Source organism: Oncorhynchus clarkii, chromosome 23 (genome assembly GCF_045791955.1).
Source record: "Oncorhynchus clarkii lewisi isolate Uvic-CL-2024 chromosome 23, UVic_Ocla_1.0, whole genome shotgun sequence".
In the NCBI taxonomy this organism is placed as follows: domain Eukaryota; kingdom Metazoa; phylum Chordata; class Actinopteri; order Salmoniformes; family Salmonidae; genus Oncorhynchus; species Oncorhynchus clarkii.
The window spans coordinates 52,563,618-52,585,169 of record NC_092169.1 but is presented as its reverse complement, the minus strand read 5'-3'; the positions used below and the strand labels follow the sequence as shown (position 1 = coordinate 52,585,169).

At 48.2% G+C, this 21,552-nt stretch overlaps 1 pseudogene; it reads right to left on the bottom strand.

The window, feature by feature from the left end:
• Nucleotides 1-418: 418 nt before the first annotated feature.
• LOC139381788 (E3 ubiquitin-protein ligase pellino homolog 1-like) overlaps nt 419-21,552 on the bottom strand; it is a 44,397-nt pseudogene continuing 23,263 nt past the window's right edge.

Genomic DNA, 21,552 nt, shown 5'->3' with positions numbered 1-21,552 from the left:
ACAATAAAAATGTTAAAAAGAGTATTGAAGTGAAGCACATTGACCAAGAAGAGTAAAGGAGGATAACTAATGTAGCTTTATCTTCATTTTCTGGTTGAGTTACTATGAAGTCTGGGCAGAAATAAAGGACTTGAAGTCTTAAAGATGTACGCGGATGAATATCGCAACACTAAAGGAGAATAAACCCATGTGTGGTCATATGTTAGTATAATAGATAAATACAGTTTACAGTTCTTTCAGAAAACTAAATGATATCACCCAGTAGTGTTGCTTTCTTTCTCTTCTTGTTTCACATGAAAATATAGAACTCTTTGTTTTCATTCCCAATAAAAATCAAAAATAGAAAAGGTCACTTAAAAACACACAGAGACAAACAGAAACGGAGAGAACATTCCAGAAAATCCCCCCCCCCCCCCGCCCCAAAATCCCAGGCAGTTGGAGGTTCTAAGCGTTGTTCCTTTGCGACCAAAAAGGAAAGTAGTTCCGACGAAGGACAAATAGTCCCCCTAGTCGAGAGGGCCCTGGAAGATGAGTCTAACGTATCCCTGCTCGCCACTCAGTTGCTGGGCGCAGAAGGGACAGGAGGCGTGGAAGGTGTGTGTTCCGTGCGGCAGCGGGATCTGACTCCAGAACACAGCCGTCTTCTCGGAACACACGTGACCACACGGTGAGAAGGCGTGGGTGGGCGGAGCCGTGTCCAGATAGAAGCTTGCCTCGCAGCCCAACCAGAGGGGAACGTACGGCCCAGTGGCTCGACACATAGGACACTCCCTGCTCCAGCCCTGCTCCCTCTCCTCCTGGTCCCGGTCCAGCCTGTCTCTGTCCCGGTCCAGCCTGTCTCTGTCCCGGTCCAGCCGGTCTCTGTCCCGGTGGCTTCCCCAGTTGTGGTAACCATGGACGTGGCCACACTGGAGATAGACCCATGGCTGCTTCTCATCTGGGGTGTCCTACAGTAGATGAGATACATTGTAAGTAATCCCATAAGGGGAGAATGGAGTAGTCACCAGCAACACACACAGCAACAACAAGAACACCTGGATACATCAGAAAACATATAGAACAGAAACCCCATGCTGCCTTCTCTACAACTGGTCTTTCTCTACTGAAACCCCCTGCTGCCTTCTCTACAACTGGTCTTTCTCTACTGAAACCCCCTGCTGCCTTCTCTACAACGGGTCTTTCTCTACTGAAACCCCCTGCTGCCTTCTCTACAACGGGTCTTTCTCTACTGAAACCCCCTGCTGCCTTCTCTACAACTGGTCTTTCCCTACAGAAACCCCCTGCTGCCTTCTCTACAACTGGTCTTTCCCTACAGAAACCCCCTGCTTCTCTGCTCTACAACTGGTCTTTCTCTACTGAAACCCCCTGCTGCCTTCTCTACAACTGGTCTTTCCCTACAGAAACCCCCTGCTGCCTTCTCTACAACTGGTCTTTCTCTACTGAAACCCCCTGCTGCCTTCTCTACAACTGGTCTTTCCCTACAGAAACCCCCTGCTGCCTTCTCTACAACTGGTCTTTCTCTACTGAAACCCCCTGCTGCCTTCTCTACAACTGGTCTGGGGGGGATGGGGGGGGGGGGGGCATATTTTCTATTGTATTGTCATTGTATTAGGGAGGGAACTTGCCTTGCGTCTCATGGAGGGGAAGGCCAGGGTGTTGAAGCCGACGGGACACTGGGGCCGGGCTGCGTTGATTTCCTGACGTAGCGCCTCCAGGTGTTTGATGGTGGGGGTGCGGCTCAGGCCCTCGGCCGTGCGCCACAGGAGCGTGGCTCCACACAGGTCTATCAGAGAGCCATCCACCAGCTCCTGGCTCTCTGCCTCTACCTGAGGGGAGAGGGGACAATCTTCAAAACACGCAACAATATACACAACAATACGCGTCATTTCATCAGAACTGGCGTTAAAGTAACATCACACATTAAACCTACTTTCAAAATGTTCAGATGATTACACTGTAACAAAAAGTAAACAGACTCACTGAGTATCTTGTGCATGACTCCACTCTCTCAGTCACACTGAGTATCTGTGCATGACTCCACTCTCTGTCACACTGAGTATCTGTGCATGACTTCACTCTCTGTCACACTGAGTATCTGTGCATGACTCCACTCTCTCAGTCACACACACTATCTGTGCATGACTTCACTCTCTCAGTCACACTGAGTATCTGTGCATGTACACAGGTGCTCTTCACGCTGCTACAAGGTGTGAGCTACGGGACCAAAACAGCGGAGAAGTTTAGCCGCGCGCTTCAACACTCTTAGTTGTTGAGGAAATGGACCGGACAATATTGCTGTTTACTTTGTGCATCTCTGAGTACTTTTAAGGAGCACAGTGTTGAAGGGGTGTAGTGTCTCGTATAGCCCTGTAGATGGCAGGCTAGCCCATCTGTTCTCCACATCTCTGTATGGAGGTTGGAGAGCTGGTACACATTACTGACACATACACACACACACACACACAACTCAGATCCTGTCTCAAACACAGCCAACTCACATCCTGTCTCAAACACGACACGACACCCAACTCACATCCTGTCTCTTACACGACACCCAACTCACATCCTGTCTCTTACACGACACCCAACTCACATCCTGTCTCTTACACGACACTACACCCAACTCACATCCCGTCTCTTACACGACACTACACCCAACTCACATCCCGTCTCTTACACGACACTACACCCAACTCACATCCTGTCCCTTACACGTCACCAAACTCACATCCTGTCTCAAACGTACACTAGTACTGGCATCTCCTGCACACACACACATTAATCATGTCACACTCTCATTATAAATCAAGGCAGACTTTTATCAACACATACTGTAAGGACTCCAGGCCCTGGGGAGGGTGTGAGGGTGTGAGTGTGTTCTCCTATGGGTCTATCCTTAATTACAATCACTTCAACCCTGAACACTCAGACTGGGGAAGGACAAACAGGCCCACTGGCACTGGGTTCTGGTGGTGTGTGTGTGTGTATGTGTGTGTGAACATGTCTGCATGTGCATATCTGTGTGGATGGTCTGTGCATGTGTGTGAAGGGCATACTGTAGGACACTATGCTGCAGTGTTGACCTCTTCTGTTTTCCCCAGTCACCTGCCTGGTGGACAGAGTCCTCTACTGACCGACCGACGGACACACACACAGAACCAGTCACATCCCATTTAACACAGACACATGCTGTCATATATCCTGTAAATACTACTATCTAAATGTACAACTACAGGCTGGGTATACTGCCATAGGCTACAGCCTCAAATCAACTACAGGCTGGGTATACTGCCATAGGCTACAGCCTCAAATCAACTACAGGCTGGGTATACTGCCATAGGCTACAGCCTCAAATCAACTACAGGCTGGGTATACTGCCATAGGCTACAGCCTCAAATCAACTACAGGCGGGGCCATAGGCTACAGCTTCAAAATCAACTACAGGCTGGGTATACTGCCATAGGCTACAGCCTCAAATCAACTACAGGCTGGGTATACTGCCATAGGCTACAGCCTCAAATCAACTACAGGCTGGGTATACTGCCATAGGCTACAGCCTCAAATCAACTACAGGCTGGGCCATAGGCTACAGCCTCAAAATCAACTACAGGCTGGGTATACTGCCATAGGCTACAGCCTCAAATCAACTACAGGCTGGGTATACTGCCATAGGTTACAGCCTCAAATCAACTACAGGCTGAGTATACTGCCATAGGCTACAGCCTCAAATCAACTACAGGCTGGGTATACTGCCATAGACTACAGCCTCAAATCAACTACAGGCTGGGTATACTGCCATAGGCTACAGCCTCAAATCACTGACATTCACACTAAACCTAAAGACATGTCAAGGAGAAGACAAAGGCCTAAACATGTTATTGTCCTAAGTTTGCCTTTTTCCTTAAATAAATGTTTTGACCAGTAAAAGGGGTCTTGCTAAGGCTTACCAGGCTTCTTCATTTGGAGCTGAAAGTTGCAGATTAAAAAGGAACAATCTGTGATTGTCCAAAACTGTACGTACAGTATCATATTTTAGTTTTATATAATACCCATTGAATCTTGAATAATATAACCTATAAAGTGCCTAATTAGCTTAGTTCAACTGTCGTACCTCATCAGAATTCCAAATATAAGCTTGTTATCCTTCGCTGTTTGTAAACAACGTAAATGTAAACAAACACTGTATAGCCTCAAAACATGGTTAAAACTATACGTTGGACATCATGGATTGTCAGTCCTCGTATCCATAACTCTGTCTGTGAACATGAGTGGTTCCATTTCTCCAGCCCCTCCCTCGGCTGTTTACCACATCATTAACGGGTGACACTTGGGTTTTGTTTAAGCTGCAGATTGCACCTTTAAATTCAGGATAAATGATGAAGTGTGGTATTGTTCTTCCTCCCCATGACATTACTGCACCCTGCAGCTGTGTGGAGGTCTATTTATTCATGTGACTGCACTACTTTATACAGGAGGGAACAGGGAAGGTAGGTGACTGCACTACTTTATACAGGAGGGAACAGGGAAGGTAGGTGACTGCACTACTTTATACAGGAGGGAACAGGGAAGGTAGGTGACTGCACTACTTTATACAGGAGGGAACAGGGAAGGTAGGTGACTGCACTACTTTATACAGGAGGGAACAGGGAAGGTAGGTGACTGCACTACTTTATACAGGAGGGAACAGGGAAGGTAGGTGACTGCACTACTTTATACAGGAGGGAACAGGGCAGGTAGGTGACTGCACTACTTTATACAGGAGGGAACAGGGCAGGTAGGTGACTGCACTACTTTATACAGGAGGGAACAGGGAAGGTAGGTGACTGCACTACTTTATACAGGAGGGTACAGGGAAGGTAGGTGACTGCATTACATTATACAGGAGGGTACAGGGAAGGTAGGTGACTGCATTACTTTATACAGGAGGTAATAGGGAAGGTAGGTGACTGCATTACTTTATACAGGAGGGAACAGGGAAGGTAGGTGACTGCACTACTTTATACAGGAGGGAACAGGGCAGGTAGGTGACTGCACTACTTTATACAGGAGGGAACAGGGAAGGTAGGTGACTGCACTACTTTATACAGGAGGGTACAGGGAAGGTAGGTGACTGCATTACATTATACAGGAGGGAACAGGGAAGGTAGGTGACTGCACTACTTTATACAGGAGGGTACAGGGAAGGTAGGTGACTGCATTACTTTATACAGGAGGTAATAGGGAAGGTAGGTGACTGCACTACTTTATACAGGAGGGAATAGGGAAGGTAGGTGACTGCACTACTTTATACAGGAGGGAACAGGGAAGGTAGGTGACTGCACTACTTTATACAGGAGGGTACAGGGAAGGTAGGTGACTGCATTACTTTATACAGGAGGTAATAGGGAAGGTAGGTGACTGCATTACTTTATACAGGAGGGAACAGGGAAGGTAGGTGACTGCACTACATTATACAGGAGGGAACAGGGAAGGTAGGTGACTGCATTACTTTATACAGGAGGGAACAGGGAAGGTAGGTGACTGCATTACTTTATACAGGAGGTAATAGGGAAGGTAGGTGACTGCATTACTTTATACAGGAGGGAACAGGGAAGGTAGGTGACTGCACTACATTATACAGGAGGGAATAGGGAAGGTAGGTGACTGCATTACTTTATACAGGAGGGAACAGGGAAGGTAGGTGACTGCACTACATTATACAGGAGGGAACAGGGAAGGTAGGTGACTGCATTACTTTATACAGGAGGGAACAGGGAAGGTAGGTGACTGCATTACTTTATACAGGAGGGTACAGGGAAGGTAGGTGACTGCACTACTTTATACAGGAGGGAACAGGGCAGGTAGGTGACTGCACTACTTTATACAGGAGGGAACAGGGAAGGTAGGTGACTGCACTACTTTATACAGGAGGGAACAGGGAAGGTAGGTGACTGCACTACTTTATACAGGAGGGTACAGGGAAGGTAGGTGACTGCATTACATTATACAGGAGGGTACAGGGAAGGTAGGTGACTGCATTACTTTATACAGGAGGTAATAGGGAAGGTAGGTGACTGCATTACTTTATACAGGAGGGAACAGGGAAGGTAGGTGACTGCACTACTTTATACAGGAGGGAACAGGGCAGGTAGGTGACTGCACTACTTTATACAGGAGGGAACAGGGAAGGTAGGTGACTGCACTACTTTATACAGGAGGGTACAGGGAAGGTAGGTGACTGCATTACATTATACAGGAGGGAACAGGGAAGGTAGGTGACTGCACTACTTTATACAGGAGGGTACAGGGAAGGTAGGTGACTGCATTACTTTATACAGGAGGTAATAGGGAAGGTAGGTGACTGCACTACTTTATACAGGAGGGAATAGGGAAGGTAGGTGACTGCACTACTTTATACAGGAGGGAACAGGGAAGGTAGGTGACTGCACTACTTTATACAGGAGGGTACAGGGAAGGTAGGTGACTGCATTACTTTATACAGGAGGTAATAGGGAAGGTAGGTGACTGCATTACTTTATACAGGAGGGTACAGGGAAGGTAGGTGACTGCACTACATTATACAGGAGGGAACAGGGAAGGTAGGTGACTGCATTACTTTATACAGGAGGGAACAGGGAAGGTAGGTGACTGCATTACTTTATACAGGAGGTAATAGGGAAGGTAGGTGACTGCATTACTTTATACAGGAGGGAACAGGGAAGGTAGGTGACTGCACTACATTATACAGGAGGGAATAGGGAAGGTAGGTGACTGCATTACTTTATACAGGAGGGAACAGGGAAGGTAGGTGACTGCACTACATTATACAGGAGGGAACAGGGAAGGTAGGTGACTGCATTACTTTATACAGGAGGGAACAGGGAAGGTAGGTGACTGCATTACTTTATACAGGAGGGTACAGGGAAGGTAGGTGACTGCACTACTTTATACAGGAGGGAACAGGGAAGGTAGGTGACTGCACTACTTTATACAGGAGGGAACAGGGAAGGTAGGTGACTGCACTACTTTATACAGGAGGGAACAGGGAAGGTAGGTGACTGCACTACTTTATACAGGAGGGTACAGGGAAGGTAGGTGACTGCATTACATTATACAGGAGGGAACAGGGAAGGTAGGTGACTGCATTACATTATACAGGAGGGAACAGGGAAGGTAGGTGACTGCATTACATTATACAGGAGGGTACAGGGAAGGTAGGTGACTGCATTACATTATACAGGAGGGTACAGGGAAGGTGAGGGAGTACACTACTTTATACAAGAGGTCATTTTCCTGTGGCATTCTGTAGATCCGTGGTTCCCAACCGGTGGGCCGAGGCCTTGAGGAAGTCTACACTGGGAAACTTGATTTTTTAAACACTTATTAACGTGACCAGTGGACTTTTGACTTGGGAGCACTAGTGGCGTTCAGGTAAAACATTAAACGTCACTTAGTTAGGGGGCGGCAGGGTAGCCTAGTGGTTAGAGTGTAGGGACGGCAGGGTAGCCTAGTGGTTAGAGTGTAGGGACGGCAGGTAGCCTAGTGGTTAGAGTGTAGGGACGGCAGGTAACCTAGTGGTTAGAGTGTAGGGGCGGCAGGGTAGCCTAGTGGTTAGAGTGTAGGGACGGCAGGTAGCCTAGTGGTTAGAGTGTAGGGACGGCAGGGTAGCCTAGTGGTTAGAGTGTAGGGACGGCAGGTAGCCTAGTGGTTAGAGTGTAGGGACGGCAGGTAGCCTAGTGGTTAGAGTGTATGGACGGCAGGGTAGCCTAGTGGTTAGAGTGTAGGGGCGGCAGGGTAGCCTAGTGGTTAGAGTGTAGGGACGGCAGGGTGGCCTAGTGGTTAGAGTGTAGGGACGGCAGGGTAGCCTAGTGGTTAGAGTGTAGGGACGGCAGGGTGGCCTAGTGGTTAGAGTGTAGGGACGGCAGGGTAGCCTAGTGGTTAGAGTGTAGGGACGGCAGGTAGCCTAGTGGTTAGAGTGTAGGGACGGCAGGTAGCCTAGTGGTTAGAGTGTAGGGACGGCAGGGTAGCCTAGTGGTTAGAGCGTTGGACTAGTAACCGGAAGGTTGCAAGTTCAAATCCCTGAGCTAACAAGGTACAAATCTGTCGTTCTGCCCCTGAACAGGCAGTTAATCCACTGTTCCTAGGCCATCATTGAAAATAAGAATTTGTTCTTAACTGACTTGCCTATTTAAATAAAGGTGTAAAAAATATCTGTGTGGCTGTTTTAGGTCCAGTGTTCTCAGGCTGATGTTACATTTGAGAGGTGAGCATCAGGAGCAAAAGTCATTTGTATAATTTGACTTTGTCTGATGTGACTTAGCCAGAGTCATTTATTTCTTAATATATGGTTTTGGGCTTAGCTATACCAGAGCCTCTGGTACTGTATGGCTCTGGGCTTAGCTATACCAGAGCCCCTGGTCCTGTATGGCTCTGGGCTTAGCTATACCAGAGCCCCTGGTCCTGTATGGCTCTGGGCTTAGCAACACCAGAGCCTCTGGAACCGTATGGCTCTGGGCTTAGCTATACCAGAGCCCCTGGTCCTGTATGGCTCTGGGCTTAGCTATACCAGAGCCTCTGGTACCGTATGGCTCTGGGCTTAGCTATACCAGAGCCTCTGGTCCTGTATGGCTCTGGGCTTAGCTATACCAGAGCCCCTGGTACCGTATGGCTCTGGGCTTAGCTATACCAGAGCCACTGTCATAGAAACACACAGAGCATGGTTGTGTCTCCGTGGTTGCACCTTTACAGTGCAGGAAACCGCTCGTCTCTAGCCCAAACCCGTTCAAAACTACAAGACCGGAGCTACATTTCTCTCTTTCTGCCGCGTTGCTTTGTGTCTAATTCACAGCTGTAACGACTGTCAAAGGATGCTTCCACCAAGTAAGAAGTCTGGGCTGTGAAGACACACAATCAATACATCTTCATTTTTATTCATTTGGAAAAATAGGTTGTGTAGATCAGAAAAGGACACAAATCTAATTTAATGCCTTTTTAGATTTCCTTTTGAGACAGATAAATATGAAGATGTTTCTATTGGTGCCCGCCCAGTATCTAAAACAGCCAATCAGCTGTGAAATAGGAAGTGGGTTCTTTAATGCTGGAGCAGACATGGTTAACTCTTCACGTTTAAAAGCTCCACATAATGTAGTCGTTCATTTGTTGCTGCATCGGGAGACATGAAGAGAGGGATGAGAGAAGGAGAGGGATGAGAGAAGGAGAGGGATGAGAGAAGGAGAGGGATGAGAGAAGGAGAGGGATGAGAGAGGGAGAGGGATGAGAGAAGGAGAGGGATGAGAGGAAGAGAGGTGAAAGAGGAGAGGTGGGATGATGCTTGATAAAGACCTGTGCTGCCATTTGGAATTGCTAACAAGTAGTGAAAAAAAACGCTTGTGGAATCATATCTCTCTCTCTCTCTCATTCTCTCTCTATCCCTCTCTCTTCAGAGTAGAATGTGTTTTCACGTTACCCCTCTCCATCTTGCCCTGTGTGTGTGTGTGTCTCTCACCATCTTGCCCTGTGTGTGTGTGTGTCTCACCATCTTGCCCTGTGTGTGTGTGTGTCTCTCACCATCTTGCCCTGTGTGTGTGTGTCTCTCACCATCTTGCCCTGTGTGTGTGTGTGTGTCTCTCACCATCTTGCCCTGTGTGTGTGTGTGTGTGTCTCTCACCATCTTGCCCTGTGTGTGTGTGTGTGTGTGTCTCTCACAATCTTGCCCTGTGTGTGTGTGTCTCTCACCATATTGCCCTGTGTGTGTGTGTGTGTGTCTCTCACCATCTTGCCCTGTGTGTGTGTGTGTCTCTCACCATCTTGCCCTGTGTGTGTGTGTGTGTCTCTCACCATCTTGCCGTGTGTGTGTGTCTCTCACCATCTTGCCCTGTGTGTGTGTGTCTCTCACCATCTTGCCCTGTGTGTGTGTCTCTCACCATCTTGCCCTGTGTGTGTGTGTGTCTCTCACCATCTTGCCCTGTGTGTGTGTGTCTCTCACCATCTTGCCCTGTGTGTGTGTGTGTGTGTGTCTCTCACAATCTTGCCCTGTGTGTGTGTCTCTCACCATCTTGCCCTGTGTGTGTGTGTCTCTCACCATCTTGCCCTGTGTGTGTTTGTCTCTCACCATCTTGCCCTGTGTGTGTGTGTCTCACACCATCTTGCCCTGTGTGTGTGTGTCTCTCACAATCTTGCCCTGTGTGTGTGTGTGTGTGTCTCTCACAATCTTGCCGTGTGTGTGTGTGTGTGTCTCTCACCATCTTGCCCTGTGTGTGTGTGTGTCTCTCACCATCTTGCCCTGTGTGTGTGTGTGTCTCTCACAATCTTGCCCTGTGTGTGTGTGTGTGTCTCACAATCTTGCCCTGTGTGTGTGTGTGTGTCTCTCACAATCTTGCCCTGTGTGTGTGTGTCTCTCACCATCTTGCCCTGTGTGTGTGTGTGTGTGTGTGTCTCTTACAATCTTGCCCTGTGTGTGTGTGTCTCTCACCATATTGCCCTGTGTGTGTGTGTGTGTGTGTCTCTAACCATCTTGCCATGTGTGTGTGTGTGTGTGTCTCTCACCATCTTGCCCTGTGTGTGTGTGTCTCTCACCATCTTGCCCTGTGTGTGTGTGTCTCTCACCATCTTGCCCTGTGTGTGTGTGTCTCTCACCATCTTGCCCTGTGTGTGTGTGTGTCTCTCACCATCTTGCCCTGTGTGTGTGTGTGTCTCTCACCATCTTGCCCTGTGTGTGTGTGTGTCTCTCACCATCTTGCCCTGTGTGTGTGTGTGTGTCTCTCACAATCTTGCCCTGTGTGTGTGTGTGTGTCTCTCACAATCTTGCCCTGTGTGTGTGTGTGTCTCTCACCATCTTGCCCTGTGTGTGTGTGTGTCTCTCACCATCTTGGCATGTGTGTGTGTGTGTGTGTGTGTGTGTCTCTCACCATCTTGCCCTGTGTGTGTGTCTCTCACCATCTTGCCCTGTGTGTGTGTGTGTGTGTGTGTGTGTCTCTCCCCATCTTGCCCTGTGTGTGTGTGTGTGTCTCTCCCCATCTTGCCCTGTGTGTGTGTCTCTCCCCATCTTGCCCTGTGTGTGTGTGTGTGTGTCTCACCATCTTGCCCCGCTGCTGAGCGGAGCGGGTCTCTCGGAGGGTGAAGACGTTACCGCAGACAGAGATCTCTCTCCAGACGCCCGGTTTGGAGTCCTCCGTGAAGCCGTGGCGAGGGTGCATCACCAGCACACCGTTGGTGGTCAGCCCGTCCATCTGACCGTCACACGTCTTCCATTTAGCCGCCTTCTCCTGACGGGGGCGGGGGACAGGGGGGGAGGGGGAAATAGAAAGTAAATTGTTAATTTAGTGTCAAGATTTACTGTACTGTGTGGTATGCATGGACCTTTCTGAACATTTTAACAGATCAAAGAGGGAGGGGAAAATCCCCCCCATTTTCATTTTAGTGACACACACCTGCCCTCCCTCCGTCCCACACACACCTCCCCTCCCCCCATCCCACACACACCTCCCCTCCCCCCATCCCACACACACCTCCCCTCCCACCATCCCACACACACCTCCCCTCCCACCATCCCACACACACCTCCCCTCCCACCATCCCACACACACCTCCCCTCCCCCCATCCCACACACACCTCCCCTCCCACCATCCCACACACACACCTCCCCTCCCACCATCCCACACACACACCTCCCCTCCCACCATCCCACACACACACCTCCCCTCCCACCATCCCACACACACCTACCTCTCCTCCCCCATCCCACACACACCTCCCCTCCCCATCCCACACACACCTCCCCCCGACCCACTCACCCCTAGGAAGATGTTCTTGGAGCTGTCGAAGCCGGCAGCGTAGATGCGTGCGGTGTAGGGGGGCGTCCTCTGACACATGACACGGCGAAGCGAGAGATGGTGCTCTGGACTGACTGGGTGTCTGAGTTACTCTGGCTCCCTGCCACCGTGTCGGTTACCACAAAGTCTATAGGGCTCTCTGTGGAACGACCAATCTGACAGGAGGAGGGAGGGGAAAGGTGGGAGAGAAAAGACAATATGTTACAAGTAGGTTGACTTTATGTGGGAGACAGACAGAGAGAGGGAGAGAAAAGACAGTATGTTACAAGTAGGTTGACTTTGGGAGACAGACAGAGAGAGGGAGAGAAATGGGGAGAGAGAAAGACAGAGGACGTAAATGTGTTTAGAGACATTGACTGCACAGGTAGATTTAAATCTAATTCCATTCAAAACAGGTAATATGTTATTTCTGCTCATAACTCATGTCTTATCAAGGGGGTTTACTTATACTTCAGACTGCCTCACAGAAACAGGCTCCTGCCCTATGGGTCATTCTGACTCAGACAATACTTACTAACTTCATACTGTAACTAGTCAACACACAACACATTTGAAAGTACAAACACAAGCAAATACATTCACATAAATATATAAGAATATGGATAGGTCCCAAATGGCGCCCTATTCCCTAATAGTCCTATGGCCCCTGGTTGAAAGAAGTGCACTATACAGGGCAGGGATATTCAACTCTGACCCTACGAGGTCCGGAGCCTTTCTGTTCTACCTGATCATTAATATCACCCACCTGGTGTCCCAGGTCTAAACCAGTCCCTGATTAGAGGGGAATCACCCACCTGGTGTCCCAGGTCTAAATAAGTCCCTGATTAGAGGGGAATCACCCACCTGGTGTCCCAGGTCTAAACCAGTCCCTCATTAGAGGGGAATCACCCACCTGGTGTCCCAGGTCTAAACCAGTCCCTGATTAGAGGGGAATCACCCACCTGGTGTCCCAGGTCTAAACCAGTCCCTGATTAGAGGGGAATCACCCACCTGGTGTCCCAGGTCTAAACCAGTCCCTCATTAGAGGGGAATCACCCACCTGGTGTCCCAGGTCTAAACCAGTCCCTGATTAGAGGGGAATCACCCACTTGGTGTCCCAGGTCTAAATCAGTCCCTGGTTAGAGGGGAATCACCCACCTGGTGTCCCAGGTCTAAACCAGTCCCTGATTAGAGGGAAACAATGACAAAAACACAGTGGAACTGTCTTGGAGGTCCAGGGGGATATAAGGAACTAGGTGCACTACAACTAGGGCCCTGGTCAAAAGAAGTGCACTACTTAGGGAATAGGGTGCACTACAGAGCCCTATGGGCCCTGGTCAAAATAAGTGCACTACTTAGGGAATAGGGTGCACTACAGAGCCCTATGGGCCCTGGTCAAAAGAAGTGCACTACTTAGGGAATAGGGTGCACTACAGAGCCCTATGGGCCCTGGTTAAAAGAAGTGCACTACTTAGGGAATAGGGTGCATTACAGAGCCCTATGGCCCCTGGTTAAACGATGTGCACTACATTAGGGTTGGGTGACTAAGATTTTATCGTCTATCGATGTGTGACAGCTATCGTTGATGGTTTAGCATATTTAAAACTGGACCGCAGCACCAGAGTCTCACAGCACGGCGACATGCCAAAAGCCCCTTTTACCTAACTGCCTAAATGTTCAAAATACATGGTAGTTATTAACATAAAGCAACAGAACAATGTAGAAAGAGTGAAGAGCACCAAAGCAGTGTAAAAATCTCAGATCGGCCCTAACAGGTTCCCCCCCCATCCCCTCTCCAACATGGGATGATCTGGGGTCAGGCTTATTGTTTAAAACAGAAAGGAGCCCAGAAGACAGAACGTTCCAGATGCGCTTTACCCTGATGATCCAGACTAAATAACACCCTACACTTGATACGACTATAATATATATATCTATGCTTTTAAAGGTAGGCTAATTTAACTGATAGAAACACAGAAACACTACTAAGTTGCAAATCTGCTGGTGGGCAAATGAAAGCAACAGTCACCTCCACAAAACGCTGTTAACATTGATATCCATACTGAATGAAGCACTTAAAAAGAGACCTCACAGACAACCAAAACTTTTTCACTTCATTTAAGAGGGAAAATTTGCCTTAAAATGTTTTTTTTTGTTTAACTGACTTAAAAGTGAAGGAAAGTTTAAGAGAAAATGTCCTTAAGGATGTTTTCTGCAACTGGGCCCACAGAAGGATGAGTTTGTAGTTACCTGGAACATGTCTGTGTTGTTATCATGAGTATATTCCACCACCACCGTCTGACCTCTGGATAACGTGTAGGAGATGCTGTGTTGGTCCTTGTTGCTGATAGCCTGGAGAGGGCAGGGAGGGAGGACGGGAGAGTGGGGAGGGAGGACGGGATAGGGGGGGACGGAGACAGGGAAAGATGGGGGAGGAATGGAGAAAAGAGGAACGTTCAGTATAGAAATGTTGAACAGAGAAGGTTCTGTCATCAGCACTTTGTGTTATATTTCTATCTGCTAAGTAGCGTTCTAAACGTCTCCCCCTCACACACACACACACACACACACACACACACACACACACACACACACACACACACACACACACCTCTCAATCACTAATCCAAATGGTCCCCAACAATCCCAGCTTCGTGGTTTAACAGGCCTGGTTAAAGACTTAATTAAGAGGATGGAAACAGACATGTGTTTCCAAGGACACACACTTTGTAGGACATGTCTCTGCCGCCCTTCATTGGACAGTTCACACTTAACTCTGCCGTAAACAGCCAGTGTGTCCCGTGTGTTTGTAAAGGCATGGTTCACATACTTCCACTGTTAACCAAGGCAGCAGTGTTATGGTGTTGTGTGTAGGTTTTTAATTGAATTACAATTTTATTTTTTACCTTTTTTAACTAGTCAAGTCAGTTAAGAAAAAAATCTTATTTACAACAACGGCCTACCAAAAGGACAAAAGGCCTCCTGCAGGGACAGGGTAAAAGGCCTCCTGCAGGGACAGGATAAAAGGCCTCCTGCAGGGACAGGGTAAAAGGCCTCCTGCAGGGACAGGGGAGAAAGGCCTCCTGCAGGGACAGGGGAGAAAGGCCTCCTGCAGGGACAGGGTAAAAGGCCTCCTGCAGGGACAGGGGAGAAAGGCCTCCTGCAGGGACAGGGTAAAAGGCCTCCTGCAAGGACAGGGTAAAAGGCCTCCTGCAGGGACAGGGTAAAAGGCCTCCTGCAAGGACAGGGTAAAAGGCCTCCTGCAGGGACAGGGTAAAAGGCCTCCTGCAGGGACAGGGTAAAAGGCCTCCTGCAGGGACAGGGTAAAAGGCCTCCTGCAGGGACAGGGTAAAAGGCCTCCTGCAGGGACAGGGTAAAAGGCCTCCTGCAAGGACAGGGTAAAAGGCCTCCTGCAGGGACAGGGTAAAAGGCCTCCTGCAGGGACAGGGTAAAAGGCCTCCTGCAGGGACAGGGTAAAAGGCCTCCTGCAGGGACAGGGGAGAAAGGCCTCCTGCAAGGACAGGGTAAAAGGCCTCCTGCAGGGACAGGGGAGAAAGGCCTCCTGCAAGGACAGGGTAAAAGGCCTCCTGCAAGGACAGGGTAAAAGGCCTCCTGCAGGGACAGGGTAAAAAGGCCTCCTGCAGGGACAGGGTAAAAGGCCTCCTGCAGGGACAGGGTAAAAGGCCTCCTGCAAGGACAGGGTAAAAGGCCTCCTGCAGGGACAGGGTAAAAAGGCCTCCTGATGGAACAGGGTAAAAGGCCTCCTGCAGGGACAGGGTAAAAGGCCTCCTGCAAGGACAGGGTAAAAAGGCCTCCTGATGGAACAGGGTAAAAGGCCTCCTGCAGGGACAGGGTAAAAGGCCTCCTGCAAGGACAGGGTAAAAGGCCTCCTGCAGGGACAGGGTAAAAGGCCTCCTGCAGGGACAGGGTAAGAGGCCTCCTGCAAGGACAGGGTAAAAGGCCTCCTGCAAGGACAGGGTAAAGGCCTCCTGCAGGGACAGGGTAAAAGGCCTCCTGCAGGGACAGGGTAAAGGCCTCCTGCAGGGACAGGGTAAAAGGCCTCCTGCAGGGACAGGGTAAAAGGCCTCCTGCAGGGACAGGGTAAAAGGCCTCCTGCAGGGACAGGGTAAAAGGCCTCCTGCAGGGACAGGGTAAAAGGCCTCCTGCAGGGACAGGGTAAAAGGCCTCCTGCAGGGACAGGGTAAAAGGCCTCCTGCAGGGACAGGGTAAAAGGCCTCCTGCAGGGACAGGGTAAAAGGCCTCCTGCAGGGACAGGGTAAAAGGCCTCCTGCAGGGACAGGGTAAAAGGCCTCCTGCAGGGACAGGGTAAAAGGCCTCCTGCAGGGACAGGGTAAAAGGCCTCGTGCAGGGACAGGGTAAAAGGCCTCCTGCAGGGACAGGGTAAAGGCCTCCTGCAGGGACAGGGTGCTGGAATTAAAAATACAAATATAAGACAAAACACAAATCACAACAAGAGATACTGGTAGGGGTGTGTGTGTGTGTGTGTGTGTGTGTGTGTAGGTGTGTGTGTAGGTGTGTGTGGGCGTGTGTGTGTGTGGGTGTGGGTGTCTTACCTTAGCTGCCTGTGCGGTGCAGGCAGCGTGCACTGTGCTGGGTTTGACCCCATTAGCCTTGGGTCTCTTAGACAGACTGAAACGGCTTTTCCTCCTACCTCGATCACCGTTGGGTAGAGAGCCATTGTACCTAAAGAGAGAGACAGAACGAGACAAACAGAGAGAGAGAGATAAACAAGGGGATAGGATGCCATCTTGGAAGCAAGAAGTGTTCCTAGAGCAGGCAGGGGGAGTTGCTGTGAGTTCACAGACATGCCTGTATTGTGTGTGTGTGTGTGTGTGTGTGTGTGTGTGTGTGTGTGTGTGTGTGTTACTATCTTTGTGGGTACTGGAAATCCCCAAAAGTATTTCCCAGGTCCCCATGAGTACAAAGGCTAGATTTAAAGATAGGTTTAAGCTATGAGTGTGTGAGATCCAGCTCTGCTGATATCTCATCACTGTTTTCCATTGGAGACCAGGACCACCACTACTGTTATAATAATCTCCCTGGAGACCAACACTACTGTTATAATCATCTCCCTGGAGACCAACATTACTGTTATAATCATCTACCTGGAGACCAACACTACTGTTATAATCATCTCCCTGGAGACCAACACTACTGTTATAATCATCCACCTGGAGACCAACACTACTGTTATAATCATCTCCCTGAACAGCCTGGAGACCAGGACCAACAATACACAACAAACAGTGAGTCAGCACACACAAACATACGCAGGTACACAAACACACACGTGTGTGTATGCCTGCGTGCCTGCATGTGCTTTTACACACAACCCCCCCACAATAACCACCTCGAAGAGAATAGGAAGCAACGTCATCATCAACGTAGAGGAACAGCCATAAGTATCTGAGTTTGTATCATCCAGTTTCTTGCACAGACTGGAATATATACCACCTCAGTCATCGGCTTCATCAATAAGTGCATCGACGACATCGTTTCCACAGTGACCGTACGTACATATCCCAACCAGAAGCCATGGATTACAGGCAATATCTGCATCGAAGCTAAAGGCTAGACCTGCTGCTTTCAAGGAGCAGGACAGTAATCTGGACGCTTCTAAGAAATCCTGCTATGCCCTCAGATGAACCATCACACAAGCGAAGCGTCAATATAGGATTAACCTTTTAGGGTTAGGGGGCAGCATTTTCACTTTGGATGAATTGCGTGCCCATAGTGAACTGCCTCCTACTCTGTCCCAGATGCTAATATATGCATATTATTATTACTATTGGATAGAAAACACTGAAGTTTCTAAAACTGTTTGAATTATGTCTGTCATAGGGCAGGCAAACTTCCAAACAGGAAGTGGAAATTCTGGGGCTGGTTGATTTTCAACTCATCGCCTATTCACATCCAAATAAGATATGGATCTGTTCACACTTCCTACGCCTTCCACTAGATGTCAACAGTCAGTAGAACGTGGAATGAAGCCTATAGTGTGATGTGGGACCGGATAGCAGCTATTTGAGTCACTGGCCTGGCACAATGCCAGTTCGTGGTTACGCGCAGTAGTCATTATAATCGCCTTGCGTTCCATTACTCTGTAGACAAAAACAAATGCTCCGGTTGGAATGTTATTGGATATATATGATAATAACATCTTGAAGATTGATTCTCTACTTAGTTTGACCAGTTTATTCGACATGGAATATAACTTTTTGAAGTTTTCGACCGAGTTTGCCTGGACCAGCGCCAGCTTTTGGACATGTGAACTAAACGTGCTAGCAAAAGTAGCTAATTGGACACTAGTAATGGACATTATGGAACAAAACAACGATTTATTGTGGAACTAGGATTCCTTGCACTGCATTCTGATGAAAGATCATCAAAGGTAAGGGAATATTTATGATGTAATTTCGTATTTCTGTTGACTCCAATATGGCGGAGAAATATATTTACGTCTGAGTGCCGTCTCAGATTATTGCATGGTATGCTTTTTTCGTAACGTTTAAAAAAAAATCTGACACAGCGGTTGCATTAAGAACCAGTGTATCTTTAATTATATGTAAAACATGTATCTTTCGTCAAAGTTTATGATGAGTATTTCTGTTATATGACGTGACTCTCTGTAATTACTCCGGATATTTTGGAGGCATTTCTGAACATGGCGCCAATGTAAACCGAGATTTGTGGATATAAATATGCATATTATTGAACAAAACATAAATTTATTGTGTAACATGATTGTCATATGAGTGTCATCTGATGAAGATTATCAAAGGTTAGTGATTCATTTTATCTCTAATTCTGCTTTTGTGACTATCTTTGGCTGGGAAAAATTGCTGTGTTTTTTTGGATTTGGTGGTGATCTAACATAAATATATGTTGTGTTTTCGCTGTAAAATATTTTAAAATTGGACACGATGGGTAGATTAAACAAGATGTTTATCTTTCATTTGCTGTATTGGACTTGTTAATGTGTGAAAGTTAAATATTTCAAAAAAATAAGTTTGAATTTCCCGCGCTGCCTTTTCAGCGGAATGTTGGGGGGGGTTCCGTTAGCGGAGCTGTGTCCTAGACCGGTTAAGATTGAATCCTACTACACCGGCTCTGACGCTCGTCAGATTTGGCAGGGCTTGAAATCTTCTCCTTAATGCAACCGCCGTGTCAGAAAGCAAACCATGCAATCATCTGAGTACAGCCTTTAGACAACAAAGCAGCCAAAAAGATACCCGCCATATTGGGTAGTCAACATTACTCAGAAATAGCAGTTTAAATATTAACTTACCTTTGACGATCTTCATCAGAATGCACTCCCAGGAATCCCAGTTCCACCATAAATGTTTGATTTGTTCGATAATGTCCATCAGTTATGTCCAAATATCTTCTTTTGTTAGGGCGTTTGGAAAACAAATCCAAAAGCGCGTTCAGGTCGCGCCGAACGTCGGACGAAAAGTTAAAAAAGTTCCGTTACAGCCCGTAGAAACATGCTAAGCCAAACTAAGTATGGAATCAATCTTTAGGATGTTTTTAACATAAAACGTCATTAATGTTCCAATCGGACAATTCCTTTGTCTGTACAAATGAAGTGGAACGTAGCTACCTTTCACGTGAGCGTGCCAGACCGAGGCTGTGACACTCTGCCAGACCACACACTCAAAGAGCCCTTCCTTTAGAGTAGAATCCTCTTTCTAAATACTGTTGACATGTAGTGGAAGCCTTGGGAAGTGAAACATAACTAATAATCGCCCTGTATCTTCAATGGGGGCTGAGTTGAAAAACTACAAACCTCAGATTTCCCACTTCCTGGTTGGATTTTTTTCTCAGTTTTTTGCCTGCCATATGAGTTCTGTTATACTCACAGACATCATTCAAACAGTTTTAGAAACCTCAGTGTTTTATATCCAAATGTACTAATTATATGCATATTCTAGCTTTTACGGCTGAGTAACAGGCAGCTTAATTTGGGCACGTTTTCATCCAAGCTACTCAATTTGAAGTAAGCATTTCATGGTAAAGTCTACACTTTTTGTATTCCGTGCATGTAACAAATAAAGTTTGATTTGATCTACATAGAGGAACAACCATAAGTATCTGAGTATCATCAACATAGAGGGAACAGCCATAAGCATCTGAGTTAGTTACTAAGTGGTGAAGTGTTATGTGGTTGGCTCCTTACCCCAGCACCATGAGCTCTCCATATTTCACCGGCACTTTGGAGGAGGAGGTGGAGGAGGGGGAGATATTTTCCTGCTCTGGAGAGAACATGGGCCCGGCTGGCTGGATGGGTGAAGGTAGGAGGGAGGTCACACTAAATGGGTGGGGTCAGCTGAGCTTCAGCTCCGCCTCCTCATCCTGCATGTGCCTGTTGGCTGTCGCCGCTGCAACCCTAGATAGAGATAAGAGGGAGAGCGCGTGAGGTCAGTCACACGTGGACAACACAGCTCACAACATCAGGAAGTCACCTGATCTCTCAGGTCTCACCTTACACTGAGAACAGGAAGTCACTGACAGTTACACCACCACACACCCTTTAAGACACACACACAAATAGGGCCCTAGAAAAAAAACATCTGCGTTGCGCCAAGCGTGGAATCCAGACATTAAACCCAAATTAAACAATACTCCAAAAATGTATTGAACTTACTAGAACATTCCTTAAAAACTGCCCCTGTGACTCACAAGACATGAAGAAAATGCATCAGGGTAGCGGGGCGGCAGGGTAGCCTAAGTGGTTAGAGCGTTGGACTAGTTGCAAGTTCAAACCCCCCGAGTTGACAAGGTACAAATCTGTCGTTCTGCCCCTGAACAGCCACTTAACCCACTGTTCCTAGGCCGTCATTGAAAATAAGAATTTGTTCTTTAACTGACTTGCCTAGTTAAATAAAGGTCAAATAAAATCATTGATTAGTAATTTCTTGCATCTTTCTGAAAGGGCTCGGGAATGCCTGTCTGTGTTGTGGTGCTCTTATGTCTAGTCTACACTTAGTGTAGCCGTTAGCGATGATGCTAATGATAACCATCTGCCGGTAGATGGAAAGGCTTTCCCAAAAACCTTCTCATTTTAATGTTAACTACAAAGCAGCCTGTCTGCTACCTACCTGGCAGAATGATACCATGATTATCTGCATCAACCCAGTGGCCATTTGCTTAGAAAACTCTGCAATCTCATGAGGGCTACAGAAACACCGTTAACCAAACAACGGTCTCTGGCTGGTGCCACCTGCATTGTGTGTGTGGTGTGTTCGCTATGTGGTCTCAGGTTGAAACGGTTGCTGCTGTGTGTCTGTGTATCCCCTTAGGATAGGTTTATACTCCCCCACGCGGTCACCAAACCCCCCCACGCGGTCACCAAACCTCCCCACGCGGTCACCAAACTCCCCCCACGCGGTCATCAAACTCCCCCACGCGGTCACCAAACTCCCCCACGCGGTCACCAAACTCCCCCACGCGGTCACCAAACCCCCCCACGCGGTCACCAAACTCCCCCACGCGGTCACCAAACTCCCCCACGCGGTCACCAAACTCCCCCACGCGGTCACCAAACTCCCTCACGCGGTCACCAAACTTCCCCACGCGGTCACCAAACCCCCCACGCGGTCACCAAACTCCTCCACGCGGTCACCAAACCCCCCCACGCAGTCACCAAACTCCCCCACGCAGTCACCAAACTCCCCCACGCAGTCACCAAACTCCCCCACGCGGTCACCAAATGCGCTCGGCAGAAAAACAAGAGGTGCT